Raw genomic sequence first — 19,852 nt, forward strand, 5'->3', positions numbered from 1 at the left:
AAAATTTCCCTGAAAAAATTGATGACTGAATTAGTTGTAGCTTTAGAAACAAACTTGACCTCTGGCCATTTAGAGTGATAGTCAATCATGACTAGGGCAAAACGTGACGATTCAGGTAACTGATTAAATGGACCAGTTATGTCAAAAGCTACCTTCTGCCATGATATTTCAGGCCACTTGACAACTTTTAACGGTGGAACATGTAATTTTAACATCCTCTCGCTCGAAACACATTCCTGACATTCTCGTACAATGCGATCTATAAACCTATCTATTCCTGGCCACCAAAATTAACTCCTGATTAAACGCTTCATAGATGAAATACCAGGATGTGTCCTGTGAGCAATATTAAGTATAATATCCTGCATATCTCTGGGAGGAACGCATTTCCCTGATTTAAACAAGAAATTTCCTTCAAATTCTAACCCTTGAGCTATGTTGAAAATGATAAAAGGTCAGGTCTTACTATGTTTTTCCTAGGCCATCCATCACTGACATATTTATTTAAATCACAACACCAGTCATCCTTCTGCTCACTATCAATCCACTTGTCTTCAGTAATCTCCTTGAACTGATTGGAAACAATATCATCCAATACAACCACAAAATCACAATCCTTAATTATATTTACTTAATTTCCCTCACATGGTAAACGTGACAGACAATCTGCTGTGACATTCTTCTTCCCAGGCGCATACTCTATGCTAAAATTATACTCTTGTAATCTCAATGTCAATCTTGCAATCCTGGCGGTAGAATTCCACCCTCCTTCAGTAGACAGAATACTAACTAAGGGTTTGTGATCCGTACTGAGGGTAAATTTGCTGCCCCACACATACTGGTACAAAAGGGGGTGGTGATGGGCGGAGCATCTGAACCAATCAAACACTCACACCCAGTCAACAGATCTGGGTTTAATCCATCACCGTTCTTTAGCCCACTCTGCCACCCCAGTTCAGACATGGCCATATGCAAATCAGTCTGACTATGTGCCTCATGGGAACAGTCCAGCCCGAACTGCCACGCCATGCCTTCCTTGGACCGGAAACAAGCTTCCGAGGACCGGTTTCTGGCATTCCAGCCGTCTTCAGCCCGGCTTGCTTGAATCCAGTGGCAAAGTGAGCAAGGGACTCACGTCTGAGCATACCCTGCCAACTTATGGCGAACAAAGTGGTACAAAAGGGGGTGGTGATGGACGGAGCATCTGAACCAATCAAACACTCACACCCAGTCAACAGATCTGGGTTTAATCCATCACCGTTCTTTAGCCCACTCTGCCACCCCAGTTCAGACATGGCCATATGCAAATCAGTCTGACCCTGTGCCTCATGGGAACAGTCCAGCCCGAACTGCCACGCCATGCCTTCCTTGGACTGCAAACAAGCTTCCGAGGACCGGTTTCTGGCATTCCAGCCGTCTTCAGTCCGGCTTGCTTGAATCCAGTGGCAAAGTGAGCAAGGGACTCACGTCTGAGCATACCCTGCCAACTTATGGCGAACAAAGTGGTACAAAAGGGGGTGGTGATGGACGGAGCATCTGAACCAATCAAACACTCACACCCAGTCAACAGATCTGGGTTTAATCCATCACCGTTCTTTAGCCCACTCTGCCACCCCAGTTCAGACATGGCCATATGCAAATCAGTCTGACCCTGTGCCTCATGGGAACAGTCCAGCCCGAACTGCCACGCCATGCCTTCCTTGGACCGGAAACAAGCTTCCGAGGACCGGTTTCTGGCATTCCAGCCGTCTTCAGCCCGGCTTGCTTGAATCCAGTGGCAAAGTGAGCAAGGGACTCACGTCTGAGCATACCCTGCCAACTTATGGCGAACAAAGTGGTACAAAAGGGGGTGGTGATGGACCACCACCCCCCTTTTGTACCGCCCCACACATACAGCCTATAATGCTCAACTGCCCACCCGCACACAAGTAATTCTCGTTCAATCAAAGCATACTTCCGTTCACACTCGTTCAAAGTACGCGATGCAAAAGCTACATTCCACTCCTCTTTACTCTCTTTCTGTGAAAGTACTCCTCCAACACCATATAAGCTGGCATCTACAGTAATGATAAATGTTTTTCTCATTTTAAATGGTTTCAACGTTGGAGCATTTACAATATCTTTTTTTATACTTTATACTCTCAAATGCTTCCTGTTGTTCTTTTGTCCACTCAAATTTTGTATTTTGTCTTAGTAGCTGTCTTATAGGCTCCATTTTAGTAGCAAAACCCTCTACAAATTTGCTATAGTATTCGCACATGCCAGCAAATGATAATAATTGTTCTTTGTTCACTGGTGATGGAGCTTTGATTATAGCATCAACATTAGTTTTTTTAGGAACCACTCCCTTACCAGATAAAGTGTGTCCCAAATACTCGACTGAACTTTTAAACAATTTGCATTTATGTGCCTTGAGAGTGAGACCATTACTCTCTAGTCTCTTGCACACTTCATTTAAATGTGACATATGTTCAACTTCATTCCTTGAAAATATTAAAATGTCATCCTGAAAACATTTTACATAGTCATCAACATCTCTAATAATGTGAAACATAACTCTCTGGAATAAGGTGCCGCTGATGCCAATCCGAAAGGCATTCTGGTATATTGGTATAAACCAAATGGTGTTATAAAAGCTTTGTATTTCTTCAATTTATCCATTAATTTTATTTGGTGGTACGCGGAGCGTAAATACAATGTGGAAAATACTTGGGCTCCCTCGAATATGGAAACCACTTCATTGATATTAGGTAACCGGTGATAGTCAATTATAATGTTTGAATAAAGGGCCCTCAAGTCCACACACATTCTCAATTTCTGGTCAGGTTTACGCACAAGAACAATCGGAGAAACACATTAAGGAGATTCAATTTCTTCAATAATGCCTTCCTCTATTAGTTCTCTTAACATTAATTTCAGTTCCTCTTTGACAATAATTGGAACACCTCTTATTTTTTGTTTGACTGGTGTGACATTTTCCTTTAACACAATTTTGTGTGAAAAGTTTTTAAGTTTTCGTAATTTGTCACAGAAAACTTTATCAAACCTGCTAATGAGTTCTTTTTCATTACAGCTCTAATCAGTTTCTGTATTAACCATTGCAATGTTATGTTATGTTAATGATGTTTTCTAAAGCGCATGAATCACCCAGGGGCATCTCCGCGCTACCTAGTCCAAATTTCCAAGAGAAGTGACAGAAACCCAGATTGGATCATCAGTATAAAAAGGCTTTCAGATGTTTCCTGAAAATCAGATATGAGGGGGACTTTCGCAACCCCTCCGGGAGGGAATCGTGTTGTATAAACTGTCATCACATAAGGATACAGGTTCACTAGATCTTGGGTTAAGCATTAAACCCAATTTCCATTGATCACTCCATCCCAGAACATTGACACCTTTCCGTGTGATATATAGTTTAATCTTGGCGCATCTATTTTTGAAATGTAACTCAACATAAAAGAAACCTTCCATGTTTATCTTGGTGCCATCAAAACTTTCTGCTATTATGTCAGGAGGTTGTAAAGTATCATAAAGTAATACATGACTCAGACTTTCTTGGTAGCATTGTTGTGTGATGATTGTCCATGGAGAACCCGAATCTACCATGAGTATGAGTTTTACCCCCAACACTTGAAAATCAGAATTTGGGGATTTCATTATGTCACATGGAACACTTTCAATTATAGATACCACAAATCCTTTATCACCATTTGAAGTGTCACCTGGTTGACTATTACTGTCCACCACATAAGATACAGCACCACGCGTTTGCGGAGTATTGCGTTTGACATCTCTTCATACACTACTAAAATGTCCCATCCTGCCACAATTTTTACATTCCCTATTAATTGCTGGGCAACCTGGAAATGAGGCAATATGTGATTTGTTGCCACACCTATAACACACATTATAATTGCCAGGGTTGTCAAATCTTTTGTGGAATTGGTTGTAATTACCTTTGCTCCCATTAAATCTCCCACTGGGTGTCTAACGGGTTTGTTGGTAATCATTTTTGGGCTTAAGAACACAAACCTCTTTTTCTGCAGTGGTATTGTTTATGTTTTAGTTAGAATTCTGTTTTACAACTTCCATCCATTTTTCAGACTGCTCAAGCGCATTAGCCTCAGTGATAGCTTCAGCTAAACTAGGGTCACCCATGACCCATAGTTTTTCTTGAATTTTTTTGTTTTTTACATGTACTATGGTTTGATCTCTTATCATTTCATCTGTTAATAAACCGAAATGACAATGAATGAATAATGCTCTTAACGCCGTTAAGAAATCATTAAATGATTGTTCATCTTTTTGCACCCTGGTGTAAAACTTTAACCTATTTAACGAAATACTTGTTACAGGCTTAAATCTCTTTTCCATGCTCAAAAAGCTTCAGTTTATACATTAACATTATCACCACTACCATCATTGGTTGTGACAGCTGTGGAAATGTCCTAAATATTACTTGTCCTTCGGAACCTAAACAATGTGAAAATATATTTTTTTTCTTCTCAGCACCCATGCGTTCCTTGTCAATGGCCTTCATCTAAGTCACAGATTCCTCAAATGTAAATTTCAACCTGACAAGACTCACAAAGCTTTCCAATCAGCCATTGCCTGTCGTCCATTTTATGATGTATGGAAAATTTGTAACCCTGATTCTTTTGAATATACTTTTTTTTCCAACATGCACCATACTAGATCTAGGATAGATTACATTTTGGTCAGCAAATCCTTGCTCCCCTCTACCCAGAAATCGGAAATTGGTTCCATTTTCATTTCGGACCATGCCCCTGTTTTTGCCACACTTTACTTTTTGCTCACCTCCTCCACTTTTAGCCGGTGGAAATTGAATACGTTCCTTTTATCAGACCCTCTTTTTATTAAAAATGTTACTACTTTCATTAATGAATTTTTTAATTTTAATGATCCTGTGGATACCTCCATTCCCAACACGTGGGATGCTTTTAAAGCCGCCTTGCGTGCTTTTGTTATATCTTTTGTCTCACAAAAGAAGAATGTTGCTAAAGCTAAATATGTGGCTCAATTACAAAATCTCAAACAATTAGAACACGCATACTTCACATCTAATGATCCTGCTGCCCTTACTGCCCTCATTGCGGCAAAGACAGAACTCAATAAATTGGCCACTGTTGAGGCCTCTAATGTTTTACTTAAAATCAAATCTAAGTACCACGGGGGTCAAAACAAGGCGGGTAAGATGTTGGCTAATTACCTGAAAATTAAAGCAGAACGTAAAACCATTGGTCCTATTCTTAATGATTCCACTAACAAACTGGTGTCGTCAGATGAAGATATCGCTGAGGTCTTTCATAATTACTATCGTTCCCTTTACTCAGATGACACCTTTCCCTCCACTCAGAACCTTGACTCTTTTTTTCAGGCCTTCCCGCACCCCCAAATCTCCCTGATGAGTTTGCTTCTTTAGAAAAAGATATTACCCTTCAAGAAGTACTATCTGCCATTCAAGCCTTGAAGCGATCTAAAGCCCCTGGCCCTGATGGCCTCCCTGTCGAATTTTATTCTACTTTTTCCTCGATTTTTGCCCCTAAGTTATTACAACTTTTTAATTCCTTCATTGCTCAAGCCAGGGCCTCGAGCTCCTTCATGGATGCGTTAATTATTATTATTCCCAAGCCAGATAAAGACCATTCCCAATGTAAAGATTTCCGCCCTATTTCTTTAATTAACTATGATTGTAAAATTTTTGCCAAACTCCTTGCCTCTAGACTTGACAATATTGTTCCCCTTTTGATTAAAACAGATCAAGTTGGCTTTGTAAAGGGTAGGCTTGCTTCGGATAATGCTCGTATGTTTGCTAATATTATTTCTTTGAGTAAAAAATATAAAGACCCCCTTGCCGCTCTTTCTCTAGACGCGGAAAAGGCTTTTGACCGTATTAATTGGCAATTTATGTTTAAAACTCTCCAATGGTTTGGTTTTGGGCCTTCTTTCATCTCATGTGTTAAGTTATTGTATTCCTGTCCTCGTGCCAGCATTTTTGTGAATAATCAATTTTCCAAATACTTTTCCTTATCCCGTGGAACGAGGCAAGGTTGTACCCTTTCTCCCTTATTATTTATTCTTTGTCTAGAACCCTTCCTTGAACGCATTCGCAATAACGATTTGATTAAACGTTTTCAGTTCTGTTCTGTTCATACTAAACTCTCTGCATATGCGGATGATATATTAGTTTACATGTCCAACCCTGTTGCTTCGTTGCCCCATTTTATGACTGAAGTTCACCTTTACTCGTCAGTCTCTGGTTATAAACTAAATCTCTCCAAAACTGAAGTCCTTCCTTTAAACCCTGATTGTTCCCAATATATGTTTAGTGATACTGAATTTACATGGTGTCCCACCAAAATTAAATACTTAGGTATTTGGTTTTCCTCCTCCCTTAGAGATACCCTCAAATATACCTTTAATAATTTGATCCAGAAACTACAAGCTCTCTTTCTCCTGTGGTCCCCGCTTTTTCTTTCCTGGTGGGGCAGGCTTGACACTATTAAAATGATGATCACTCCCCATGTGTTATATACAGTCTCCATGCTTCCTTTCAAAATTCCTAACTTATATTTCTCCCGTATAAACTCTTTATGTACAAAATTCCTATGGAATAATAAGCACCCTCGTATTGGCTTACTCAAACTCACTCGTCCAAAGGCTGAAGGAGGTGTCCGTTTCCCTTTGTTTAAATCATACCACTCTGCTTTTCTACTTAAACAATCGTTTTCCTTAGCATATGATTTTCAAACTAGTCCAGTCCCCAAATGGGTTCTTTTCGAACGTTCACTTTTGAAAGATTTTCCTTTTCAACATGTTGCTTTTATGTCCAACTGTTCCTTTATATCTCACTACCCCATTTTGAAATATTCGCAAACTCTTATTAATAGTACTTTTTCTACGGATGTAAACCCTTTGCAATGTTTTTTGTCTTCCATTGTTTGGTACAACCAATTTCTCAAATATAAGGGTAAATCCTTTTACTACAAATATTGGAAGGAGAAGAATGTTTCCTTTGTATATCAATTCCTTCATAATTTCGATATTGTCCCCTTCCAAGATTTGCAACTGCGTTACCATCTACCTGATACTCTTTTAGGTGAATACACTATTATTGTTAATGCTATTTCATTACTCTTAGCTACTTTTACACTTCCAACTGAATCTCCCGTTGTTACCCCACCATCTCCCCTATATCCTTTGTTCTCTACACACAACCCTAAAGCTGCTCTGGTGTACAATATATTGTTATCCTCTACCCAACCCCGTCCTAAATATCCTGTTGAACTTACTTGGGAAAATGACTTATCTGTTTCTTTTTCCATTATTTTGTGGGAGAAGGTTTGGGCGAAGTTATTTAAAGTTTCTGCAGCTGCTCTTGTTACTCAATCTCTATATTTTGTATACTGTAGAGCGGTTATTACTCCAGTTAGTATTTGTAAATTTTCTCCCACTTCCTCTCCCTTATGTTGGTCTTGTTCTAGTGCTCCAGGTACATTAATCCATTTGCTTTTTGAATGCCCTAAGGTCTATTCCTTTTGGAGTTCAGTTTGGAAGACCTGCATGTCTATTTTCAAGTTTAACACTGATGTATCTTTTCTGCATGTTTTTCTAGGTTCCCTTTCCTCTGATAGTGATATAACCCCATCTGCATCTAAGTTGTTTGACCTCTTTATTGCTCTAGCCCTTAAGGTCATCCTATCGTCATGGAAAGATAATTCCAAAATATCTTCATCCATGTGGTGGAATTTTATTTGTGACGAACATAGAATTGCCAATGTAGCCTCCTTATCCATTCCTCAAAAAATAAAATCTGACATTCTCTGGCTACCCTTTGTTTCCTACCTTTCCTCTACTACTATATCCCAATGAACAGTATCTACTTTTTCTTGCTCTTTTCTCTTTTCTTGTTCTTCCTTTTCTTCTCTTTTCCTTTCTTTCTTTCTTTCCTTTTTCTTTCTTTCCTTCTCTTTCCCCTTACCCTCCCTTTGCATGCCCAGTTTTACTATATTTCATTGCATAAGGTTATGCCTGAAAGTATTTCCTTATTTTTGTTCATATGTTTCCAATTTATGGCATGTAATTGTTTTACTTGCAAAAACTTTCAATAAAAATTTTATTAAACAAAAAAAGAAAATGTTGAGGATCAAAATATCGAGAAGGTTAATGCAAATGGGTAAGTATAGATTTGCTATTCTTAACTCCACATCTATGTACCTTGAAGAGATCTATAGAAGCTACATATACATGAAGTTATATATAGTATAACTTAGCTTACCTATAGAAACTTACCTTCACAATATTTGTGCCCTCAATATTCTTAAGTTCAAATAATTTTATTGACAGAAAGACAGGGTGACCATACAAAGCACAAGATATAAATCGTATAACATCACAATCCAATCTTGCAATGAAAAGGAAAGGAATGGATTAACAGTACATAGGCAAAAACATGAAAGAGAGCACTATGCAATAACTGAAGCATTTATGCAATTAGAACATTTTGAGAGAGAGTAAACATTGGAACTACTAGGGAGTCAAGGCGGTTTGGAAACTTCTTGTTGAGATGGTTTTGGTAAGTGAAATTTCTTGGCACTAGCATCAATAAAGGCCGTGACAGGAGACCACAAGAGTGCATTTTTTTGCCATTTGAGGTGGATATACAAAGGCAGTATCTAGTCTATGATTGTGGCAAACAGTATACCACCAAGCTCTCTATGAAATCTTCGAAAAGTCCTTCCAATTGGCCGTAATTTGTTGAAAGGCAATCGCTATTAATAGGTCAACAATCTGAACATTAAGTAAAACCAAATTCCAGATAGAGAAAAGTCTACCCAAAAAAATATGAGTAATAGAAAAAGGGAATGTAGTATGATATATCAAATTAACTTGTGACCATACTTGCTTCCAGAAAGAGTGTACTAGCGGACAAATAAATAACATATGAAACAAGTCAGCGTTAGGGGAGAAGCAAGTCCAACAAGTATCGGGAGTGATCGAAAAACTTTTACATAAAATGGCTGGTGTAAATAAAAGTCTATTGTAAACAAAAAACAATGTTTGCGTGGTATTTGCTGCTCTAGAGGTCTAGCGCAATTTCGACCAAATGCCTCTCCAAAGTAGAATTGGCCAGCATACAGCTAAATCTTTTTCCCATGCCACTTCAATTTTTGTTTTCTGTCTATCAGTATCAATACCTTGTATATGTTTGTAAATTGTAGAAGCTTTGGGATTGGTCAGTAGTAAGGCATGCAGTGTTGAAGGAGAAGCTAAAGTGTTGGAGATAGGTGATGTTCCAGGGAGATGGGAATAAGCTTCCAAAACAGCCTGTCTAAGCAAGTTGTATTTATGAATAAAGGAGTTCGGTAAGTTGAATGTCTGCGCAAGCGAGGTAAAGGGTAAAAAATCTGAATTGGAGAATAATTGATAAACCCATATCAGGCCTCTGTCTCTCTATGTCCTCCAATAACAGGGTCTGTTATGAATCAATAAGTCTCTATTATGTCAAATTTTAGAATTCAAAAAGGAATCTTTAGAGTGGAGAATAAGTCGAGATGGTGAGTCAAGTAACTTAGAAGTATGTTTCAAAATAGGAGTGGAGATAGACTGCGGCTTCCTTGAAAAAAAAAGGTATTCACAAAATGAGTAGGGAGATAAAAAACTACGCTCAATTGTGGTTTAAAGAGGACACTCATCTGCTGGATCAATCAACCATAAAGAGGCTTGACGTAGTAGGAACGCCTTATGATATGCCTGGAAATCTGGGAAATTAACTCCACCCTCTGTCTTGGGACGAATCAGTTTGAATAAAGACATACGAGATTTCTTGTTATTCCATAAGAAAGAGGTTAGGGTTGAGTTAATGTTTTTTATTAATTTGGAGGAAATGGGAACTGGGATATTTGAAATAGTATTTAAAACTATCGGTGATAACATCATCTTTATGGTATCCAAGCGACCCCACCAAGACAAATAAAGGGGATGCCACTTGGAGGTCAGATCCTTGATCTTCTGAAGGCATTTATTTGTGCATAGTGTAACCGTTTCTAAAACTGAGGAAGTAAAATGTAAACCTAAATATTTAATAGAATTAGCACTCCATTTAAATTGAGAAGCTTGAAAATGTGAACTAAAAGTGTGTTTAGTGAGAGGTAATATTTCACATTTATCGTTGTTGAGTTTATAGCCGGAAATAAGTGAATATGATTCCACCTCTACCAAAAAAGCTGGGACTGATTCTTTTGGATTGGACAAAAACAGTAGGATATTGTCAGCGTAAGCTGCAAGTTTTACATGGACATTTGATGTATTGAACCCAAAAATACTTGGATTTTGACGTATCTTGGATAAGAAAGGCTCTAAAGCTAGGTTGAAAAGAAAAGGAGATAGGGGACCACCCTGACGTACCCTTCTCTTTAAGTCAAAAAATGAGGATACCAACCCGTTAGCACAAACTGCTGCGCGGGGATTAGAATAGAGAAGGGACAATACATTTATAAAATTAGGACCAAATCCAAACCATTTAAGGGTTTAAAAAAGATATTTCCACTCAACCCTATCAAAAGCCTTTTCGGCATCAAGTGCAATTGCTGCCAAAGGATGATTGAGACGAGAAGATTGGATAGAACATCAAAAAAGAGGCGTGTATTGTCCGTAATGACTCGTCCCTTGACAAATCCAGATTGTTCCCTACCTAATAACTTTGGGAGGTATGAGTCAAGGCGTATGGCTAAAGCTTTGGAAAAAATTTTGGAATCAATATTAACGAGTGAGATTGGTCTATAGTTTTTACAATAATGAGGGTCCTTGCCTTCTTTAGGGATAAGACAAATGTGAGCTTCAGAGAATGATCCGGAGGACAATTTGGAAGTGCAAAAGAAATCTATAAGTGAATGTAGTTTGGGTAATAAAAGTGAAGAAAAATGAGTATAAAATTCAACAGTAAAGCCACCTGGGCCTGGAGATTTGTCTTGTTTGAGAGACTGAAGGACCTTTAAGAGTTCATGCTGGGAAATATCCAATTCTAAGGGAGAAAGATCCAAAAGGGCCTGTGTAGACTGTTGAATATTGGAAAAGAAGTGTGAAAGCATGTGGTCCGTGGGGTGGGTTTCTGAGGAGTATAAGGACTTGTAAAATAGAGAAAATTCATGTAAAATCTCAGCATCTTTGAACTTCAAACTAGAGTGTTCATCAAAAACAGATTCGATGTTTAACCTGTTCTGACGAATCTTTTAGTAATTTGCCAACATTTTTCCGGCTTTGTTCTTTCCGCCATAGAATTTTGCACTGGATCTCAATAAATAGAGGGAAGCATCCTCCGTGGATTTTTTGTTGAACTCCAACTTAGCATTGATAAGGGATTTTAAACATTCCTCAGACTATGAAGTATAATATGAGTGTTTCAATACCTTAAAATCTTGAAGAAGATTTCTAGTTGTTTTGCATGCCATTAATCGTTTCTTAGCCACAAAGTCTAAAATAAAACCTCTAGCACAAGCCTTAAAGGCATCCCAGATGACTGCAGGAGAGAGGGCATCTGTGTTATTCCTTTCAAAATAATCAGTGAAGAATGAAGTAAAAGCTGTGGTGAATTTAGTGTCTAACAGGAGTGTATTTTTGAAACGCCATCTTTTAGGTACATTATTCTTGGGTAGTATATCAAAACCAATGGAAACTGGTGCGTGGTCCGATAAAAGAATAGGGCCAATTTCAGCATGAGTGAGGGACTGTGAAATGTTATGAGATACAAAGACATAGTCAGTTCTTGATTGGGTGTGATGGGTAGGGGAATAGAAGGAATATTCCCTAGTAGTTGGATTACAAAGGCGCCAGGCGTCTAATAATTTATGCTGGTGTATGGTATGAGTGAAAGATTTATGTGACTTATTAGGTATGAAGGACACCTTGGAATTCCTATCCAAAAAGGGGTCAAAAACTTGGTTACAGTCACCAGCTAAGATAAAATTATCATCAATAAATTGAGTAATGTGTTTTGCCAAAGCAGGCCAAAAGGAGGCATCCCCACCTGTGGGTGCATAAACATTTAGAAGAGAAAACAAAACACCCTTAAGTGATAATTTAACCATGAGCCATCTCCCTTCAGTATCTGATTCTTGCGATACCAATGTGATTGGCAAAGATTTACGACATAAAATAACCACTCCATTACGCTTGCCATCCCCCGGAGAGAAATAAGCCTCACCCACCCAACCCCTATTTTAGTTTTAGAGATTCAAGTTCTGTGAGGTGGGTTTCCTGTAAAAAAACAATATCTGCATTCAATTTAGCCAAACGGGAAACAACTCTTTGTCATTTGATGGGAGAATTTAGACCCCAAATGTTCCAAGAAACAAATTTGAGTGACATAATGTATAAAATTGAATGACATAAACATCAATAAGGAACAATCCAATACAGAAAAATAAATAAATATAACAGAAGAGTGCTACAAATGTACAATACAAAAGCCTAAACCACTGCAAAGAACTTAACTTAATCATGAAGAAAAAAGGGAGAAGAGAAAAAGATAAGAGAACTGTAAACCAGTGGCATACAAAGAAATTAAGTAAGTAGGGATGTATGACATTACAACGCATGCTTTTACCACGCATGCCTTTACAACGCTGTTTTTACAACGCATGCCTTTACAACACATAGTGCTTTGGGGCGCTGGATAGTGAATAGTTTAATTTACTATTCCAACTCCAGTCCCCGTGGATAGTAGGGAAGGTGTTGGATAATAAATTAAACCTATTCCCTATCCTAGAGCGCCCCCCAGCACAATACGTTGTAATGGTTTGTGTTGTAAAAGTTGCGTCGTAATGGCACTGCGTGGTAAAAGTTGCCTTGTAAAGGATGTTTCCCAGTAAGTAGAAATAGAAAATAGTGGTACGACTAAATATGTAAAAACCTGAGTTAAAACAACTGTAATACACAAAGCAAGGAAAGCACGAAATCTGTCTTTAAATAAAACAAACAAAAATACTCATAAATATGAAAGAAAAAGGAAGAAGTGAGAGGAATGGTGATACCAGCATGAGAGATAATGCGGATACGAAAAACAGAGTATAAAAGAGATGGTAGAGGAAATACATTAAGTAGAACAATAAAAGCATTAAAAAAAGAAACAAAAGCAAGAATGGTAATAGAGAAGACCCACAAAGACTTAAGTAGGTAAAAGAAATAACATAGGAGTATGTTGTGATAGGCAGAGAGTAAGACAAAACAAAGGAGAAACTCGTAAATAAGAAGTGTGAAGATAGGTAGAAAGATGATGATCACCATAACATCCATAAAGGAACAACTGTAAGACAAGACCAAAAACAAAAAAACAGAACAAACAACATACTTACATAGTGGGAACATAAAAACGAGGGTGGGTGGAACCACATGGAACAAGCGAAGCCCCGAACAAGGGCCAGGACACCGAAGGAGGAATCTGTCTCAATACGAACAGTACTTTGAAGACAAAGGATGGAGAACAAGAAACGTAAGAATATATAAGCATAGTAAGCAAAAGAGCATTAATATAAAAAAAATAAAACGCCTAGCCTAAAAAAAAACAAAAAAAAACCATTAAATGCGAACCCGGAAACCATAAGTCAAAGGGCTACATGCAACTCTAGGAGTATTTAGACATTTTAACACTAAGTAACTTGCAAACCTATTCAAAAGAAGTCAAACAATTGAGTATATAAAAAGTCAAGTGCCTTGTGATGAAGAAGAGCTCGAAGAATCCATGTGACTCGACTTGTTTGAGTTGATGAAGCTTCGCAGTCAGATAGGCTCATCATAAGAGGATGTTCTGTTCTTGAAAGTAACTTTGAAAATACAGGGATGGAAGAGACCATACTTTGTTCCCATAGCACGGCGATCTGATCTCATATCAAGGAAAGCTTTGCGCCTAGCTGCTGTGGCTCTTGAATAGTCTTGCGCAAAGAATAGTTTAGACCCAGACCAAGAGATCCGCTGAATGCCTCTGGCAGCCGCCAAAACTCTCAACAGATCCGTATATTCCAAGAAATAGAGGATAAGACCTCTGGGTCTTTGCGTAGAAGAAGAATTGCCAGAAGGTCTACCCAACCTGTGAGCACGCTGGATATTGAGATTAGTATCCACTGGCATGTTTAAGACCTTGGGAATAAAAGATTTGAAAAGAGAGATAGGGTCTGATCCTTCGATTCCTTCATTCAGACCATAAATACGCAAGTTATTCCTCCTATTGCGATTTTCTAAATCCTCAACCTGTTTTTGGAGTATTGAAACCTGTGTCTGCATAAAAGAGACGGATTTTGAAGTTTCATCCAAAGCCCAGACTTTGTGTTCCACAGCTGAAACTCTAGTGTCAAGTTGTGACCAATTATCAAAAAGCATTTGTAGTTTAGAGTTTGTTTCCTCCATGAATGGTTTAAGGGCTCTTATTTCTTGCAATAAAAGATCCATGGACACAGAGGAGTGTGCTTTAGGGGGAGAAGGAGGATCCTGTTTGAGGCGTTTAACATTTAGTTTTGCTGGTACTGAGCGAGCCTGTTCCATTCTGTTGTTGCCGTCTTCAGAGTCAAGATAACCAGAATCTTCCAAACTTGAGAGCTCTGAAAATAACTTTGATTTTTTTTTTTTTTTTTTTTTTTCATTAGTAACTCGCAGAGCAGGGCGATCATACAAACAGTAAAGGTCATCAGCGGCCATGATTACAGCAAAAGTTGCGGATGAACATCTTACAGTGGCAATGCATAATATCATTAAAACGAGTAGATCCACAACATGCCACATTTTCCCCTTCCCCGTCAACACACCCCTGTTAAATAGAAACATCTTCCGTTGTAATGTCCGGTGGTTCACAAATATTTCCTCTAAACCTGTTCCAGGCCCCCCACACCTTTTCCCATTTCCGAGGGCATCCGCGGTGAACAAAGACTGCTCTCTCCGCCACCATTGCCTCATCCATGCCTGTACACCATTTCCGAAGTGTTGGCAGAGTCTCAGCCCCCCATAACATAGCAATATTGCGTTTCGCCAACATCATGCCCAGCATAGCCCAGTCCTGTTGCTGATGATTTAGGTCGTTTGGCTCCCAGACATTCAACACGCAACGTCGCGGCTCAGGCAGAACCGAGATGTCTATTGTTTGTGAAATTGTGCGCATTATTTTAGCACAGTATGCTGCAATGTGTGTACAGTCCCAAATGGTGTGGTAGAACGTGCCCTCCTCCCCGCCCCCATGTAAACAGTACCTATGCGGGGCAACTCCCATCACGAAAAGCGTCGACCTGGTGTAGTATGTTCGATGAACTACCTTGAGTCGGACCAAGCGAAGCCGGGAGGGTATCGCCGTCTCTCGGGGAGATGACAGAGCCTCCTGCCATTCGGATTCATCAAGGTCACCCACATCTAGAGACCAGGTTTGTTTTAATTTGAATGTTGGATCTGGGAGATTAATAATTAGTTTCCGATATGTCAAGGATGTCGCCCTCCTCGTCATGTGTTCTGTTAGAAGCCTATCCTCCAGTGGAGTGGACTTCTGCAAGGCGATACCTGGAGGAATGATCGCCCGGAGCGCGTGTCTGACCTGCAAGTATCTAAAGTGCTAAGTCTGTGCCATGCCGTACTGTGTTCGCAGCTGTGTAAACTCAACCACCTGCCCCTTTTTCCATAGGTCCCCCACCGTAGAGAGGCCTATATTATCCCAGTTTTGGAACCCTTTACATTTGCCAACGCAGCCCAACTGTTGTGAGTCCCATAATGGTGTAATTTGCGTAATGGCACCAACGCACCTGAGGTGGGCCTGTGCTTGGTACCAAATACGTATAGTATGCTCCGTTGGGCCAAGCAAAGCTGTGGGTTTGCGGCGACTGTATAAATTTCCCATCAGTCCCTTATCTTCCAGATTCTGTCTATCCGCATGATAGGCTGGCTCAGTCTGCGGGGTGTGCAACCAAAAGTTTATGAGTTTGAGATGCGCTGCCCAGTAGTAAAGCTCTACATTCGGAAGTGCTATCCCTCCATCGTACCAGCTACGCATTAGTTTATCCTGGGAAATCCGCGCCGGTTTGCTTCCCCACAAAAGACCAGAAACCTCCGCCGTAATGGCCTTGAAGTAGCCTGGTGGAACTGGAAATGGTGTGTTCTCAAGCACATACAGAAAGCGTGGGAGCGCCATTATTTTATATAAGGCTGCTTTTCCCAGCATCGTAAAGGGAGGCTCTGCCATACTCGCGCATCACGCCGAAAACGGTCTAGTTGAGGCTTCAGCTTTCTAACGTAAAAGTCATCTGGATCGGGTGTTACATAAATGCCCAAATGTTTAAAGGCTTTGTCCGTGATCTGCAGTGGACAGTCCACAGGCAGCAGCGGGGGGTGACCGGTCAGGACGTACAGAACGGACTTTGCCCAATTTATCCTATATACAGACACTCTCCCAAACTTTTCACAGATATTTAACAGTTCCAGAATTGATTTCTTGGGTGAGGTAAAGTACAACAGTACATCATCAGCGTATAGTGATATCCGGTCTTCCCAGACATCAGTCCACTGGAGTCCTCGAATGGAGGGCTCCCATCTGATCCACACCGCAAGAGGTTCTAAAATTAGCGCGAACAACAAGGGGTCAGTGGGCATCCCTGCCGTGTTCCCTGAGCAAGGGGGAAGTCCCTAGAGATGTGTCCGTTTGCCGCCACATGTGCTAGCGGGTTCCTGTAGAGCAGCTGAATCCAGGCACAGAATTTGGGGCCGAAGCCCAAATGTCGCAGATCCGCGAACAGGTATGGCCACTCCACTGTATCAAACGCCATACTGGCGTCCAAAGAGAGGACGACTGCGGGCTCCAACTTTGAATTTTTAATGAAGACACGTTTTGGTTTGGAGGTGTTGAAGAAAGATCCTTTCGTTCTACCCATTAATTATCAAGATAGACAATTGAAAGTCTCAAAACCAAGTGAGCAGTACACTGAGAGAATCTAGGATATAAGGCACGTAATGAGGAAGAGGTACGATTACGCTGTAGTCCAGGAGTGGCCAAGCAACCTCAAAATGCACAGCAAATCACAAATGCTATCAAAAATAAATTATGCCACAAGAGAAGTTTCAATTTACCTCACATGGAAAAAAGAAGCAAAGCAGTTACGATTTTAAAATTATAATGGCAAAAAGGCAAAAGACTCCTTAGAAAAGTATCCATGGAAACCAAGGCAATCCTTTCTGCTTAACAGTTCATTGAGAGGAACCAAAGTCTCAGCTAAAATGACGTCAATAATCTCCTCAGTTCAGAAATAGTAGTGAAACATTGGAAGATAAAGCATGTGCCTCAAATAGATAATAGAAAAAACGTTACAAGTACATCACTCTGGGCATTTGAACATATTTGACTGTAGGCGCGGTGAAAATAAACTAACAGCCTGATTCATCAATCTCCCGTTTTGCGAGCCCCTAATAGCGATTCATAAGGAATCGCTATTAAGGACTTGCAAAACGGGATTCATGTAGAAATTGCATAAAGAATTGCGATTCCTACACATTCCTTATTTGTGATTAGCAAATTGCTAATCGCAAATAAGGAATAACTCCCCATTCATTCCTATGGGCCAAAAGGCCCATAGGAATGAATGGGGAGTATTCCTTATTTGCGATTAGCAATTAGCTAATCGCAAATAAGATAGCGATTTAAAGGGTGCCAGGGGTGTCCAAAGGACACCCTGTAGCACCCCTTAAATGCAAATTGAAACAGGTGTTGCGCACACACATGTCCAAAGGACATGTGTGTGTGCAACATGCAACTTAGAAAAATGCTTTTAAAAGCATTTTTCTAAGTTTTCGCTATTTACCACGAGGTTTGACCTCGCGGTAAATAGCGGGCCGAAATTGCGAATTCGCAATTTTTAAATGGATGATGAATTGCATTTAAGGAATCTCAAATAGAGATTCCTTAAATGTAATTCCTCGCAAAATAGCGAAATCGCTATTACCGATTTTTGCTTTTGGGATGATGAATCCCAAATGCAAAATAGCGCTCGCAAAGGGCCAGATTCTCAGAATCTGGCCCTTTGCGAGCCGATTTCGGCTTGATGAATCAGGCTGTAAGTTGCTTGAAGAAAATGAGAATGCTGCCGTCTCGCGTATCGGAAAGAAAATGGCGGGCGCGATAACGTGGAATCCGCCTCGGGGCTTACTTCGAAATATAGAGCATAATTTCCTCACGCACGCATTCGAAAATGGGCGCGCACAGCTGAGAGGCGTCTCACATGCCGGTGCTTGTCCTGTTCGTCGCGCTTCGTGCTCACAATGTGCTGCAAATCCTCCTCGAGACCGGAGCTCTAAAGGAACGCCACCATGTCCTCCGGGCGCCAAGACACGCCCCCAGCCCTCAATATTCTTGAAACAATATCTTGGTTCACAATACTCCTGTTTCTGATAATCTGTCTATATACCCAGGCTGTGGCCACCCCACCTCCTACTCCATCTTAGGGGTGGATTGCATATTCTCTGGTGACTGGCCCCAAGAAAACTATCAGTAGCAGCAGTGGGTGACAGCATGGCCATCGACTATCTGGCACTGGGTAAAAGCATGCATGGATAGTGCTGCGGGCAATCAGATGATTGGTATATATATCTCCCTTCCTGACTTTGGCTAGTTTATAAGAACATACAGGAGAGCACCCACTGTGGCTTCTTCAGTATGCCACTCATGTGCATGGGACCCCCAAACCAAAAGATGCAAACACCCTGCCCAGGCTGCTCAGCAAGAGGTAGATGGGCAGGTTACATGTTCTCTCTTTCATTTCCTTTCTGGGGTCTGTATGGAAAGCACTTTGGCCATCCTAAATGTGAGTACAGCAAGGTGAAAAGAGAGATGGAAGATTAGTGGAGAGGCAGAAGAAACAGGAAGATGGGAAGAAGAAGTGGGACAGAGGGAAAACAAGATATAAATAATGGGTGGCTTCAAAGAAGAGGGGCAAGGAAAGGCATTCGAAAGGTAGGTGGTCTAATGCGGTGTTAAACCATAGGGCTTGTGGGGATACTTTCACTAGAACCTATAGGCCCTATCTATGCAAATGTGCATTATACTACAATTGAAGTGCTCCTTTTATGATTATTTGGGTAGATGATGTAGGAAGCTGGTTCTGTATATACTATACTAAAGTGGGGTATAGAGTGCACAGAGTCCAGTGGAACCCCAATGGTAGGCAGAGGTAAAGCTAGATAGAACCTTACGCTCTATTTGTGGTAGTGTGGTCGAGCAGGAAGGCAGTATCAGAGAACAGTGTTAAGCATTTGTTGTACACACATAGGGCCATATGTATCAAGCGAAATTGCGATCGCAAATGCCAAAATTCGCAGAATTTTGGCATTTGCGATTGCAATTTTGCTAAATGGTATGTATGAAGGCAAATCTGCGTGCAAAATAAGGAATCTCAAAATTTGCGATTCCTTATTTTGCGATTGTGTTTAAGGAATTGCAAATTTTGTGATTCCTTAAATGCAATGTAAGAAGCATCAAAAAAGTGCAATTTGGCCTTAAGGAATCGCAAATTACCACCAACTTCATGTTAGTGGTAATTTGCGATTCCTTTGAAAAATGCACTTTTTTGGCATTTTCCAAAGTGCAATGTGAAGCACATACATGCCCTTAGGGCATGTATGTGCGCCACATGTGCACCCATGCTTATTTCGGGGGTGACACTCTTGCACCCTTGAAATTGCATTCTCAATTTGCGATTCTCTAATTGCTAATCGCAAATTGAGAATGTCTTCCCATTCATTCCTATGGGTCTCTTGCAGGGGCACCTTTTGGGGTCGGATCTTCTTACCAGCTCCTGGTCACGGTTAGGCGGACCTT

The sequence above is a fragment of the Lissotriton helveticus genome, chromosome 2_2 (assembly GCF_964261635.1).
Source record: "Lissotriton helveticus chromosome 2_2, aLisHel1.1, whole genome shotgun sequence".
NCBI classification, from domain to species: Eukaryota; Metazoa; Chordata; class Amphibia; order Caudata; family Salamandridae; genus Lissotriton; species Lissotriton helveticus.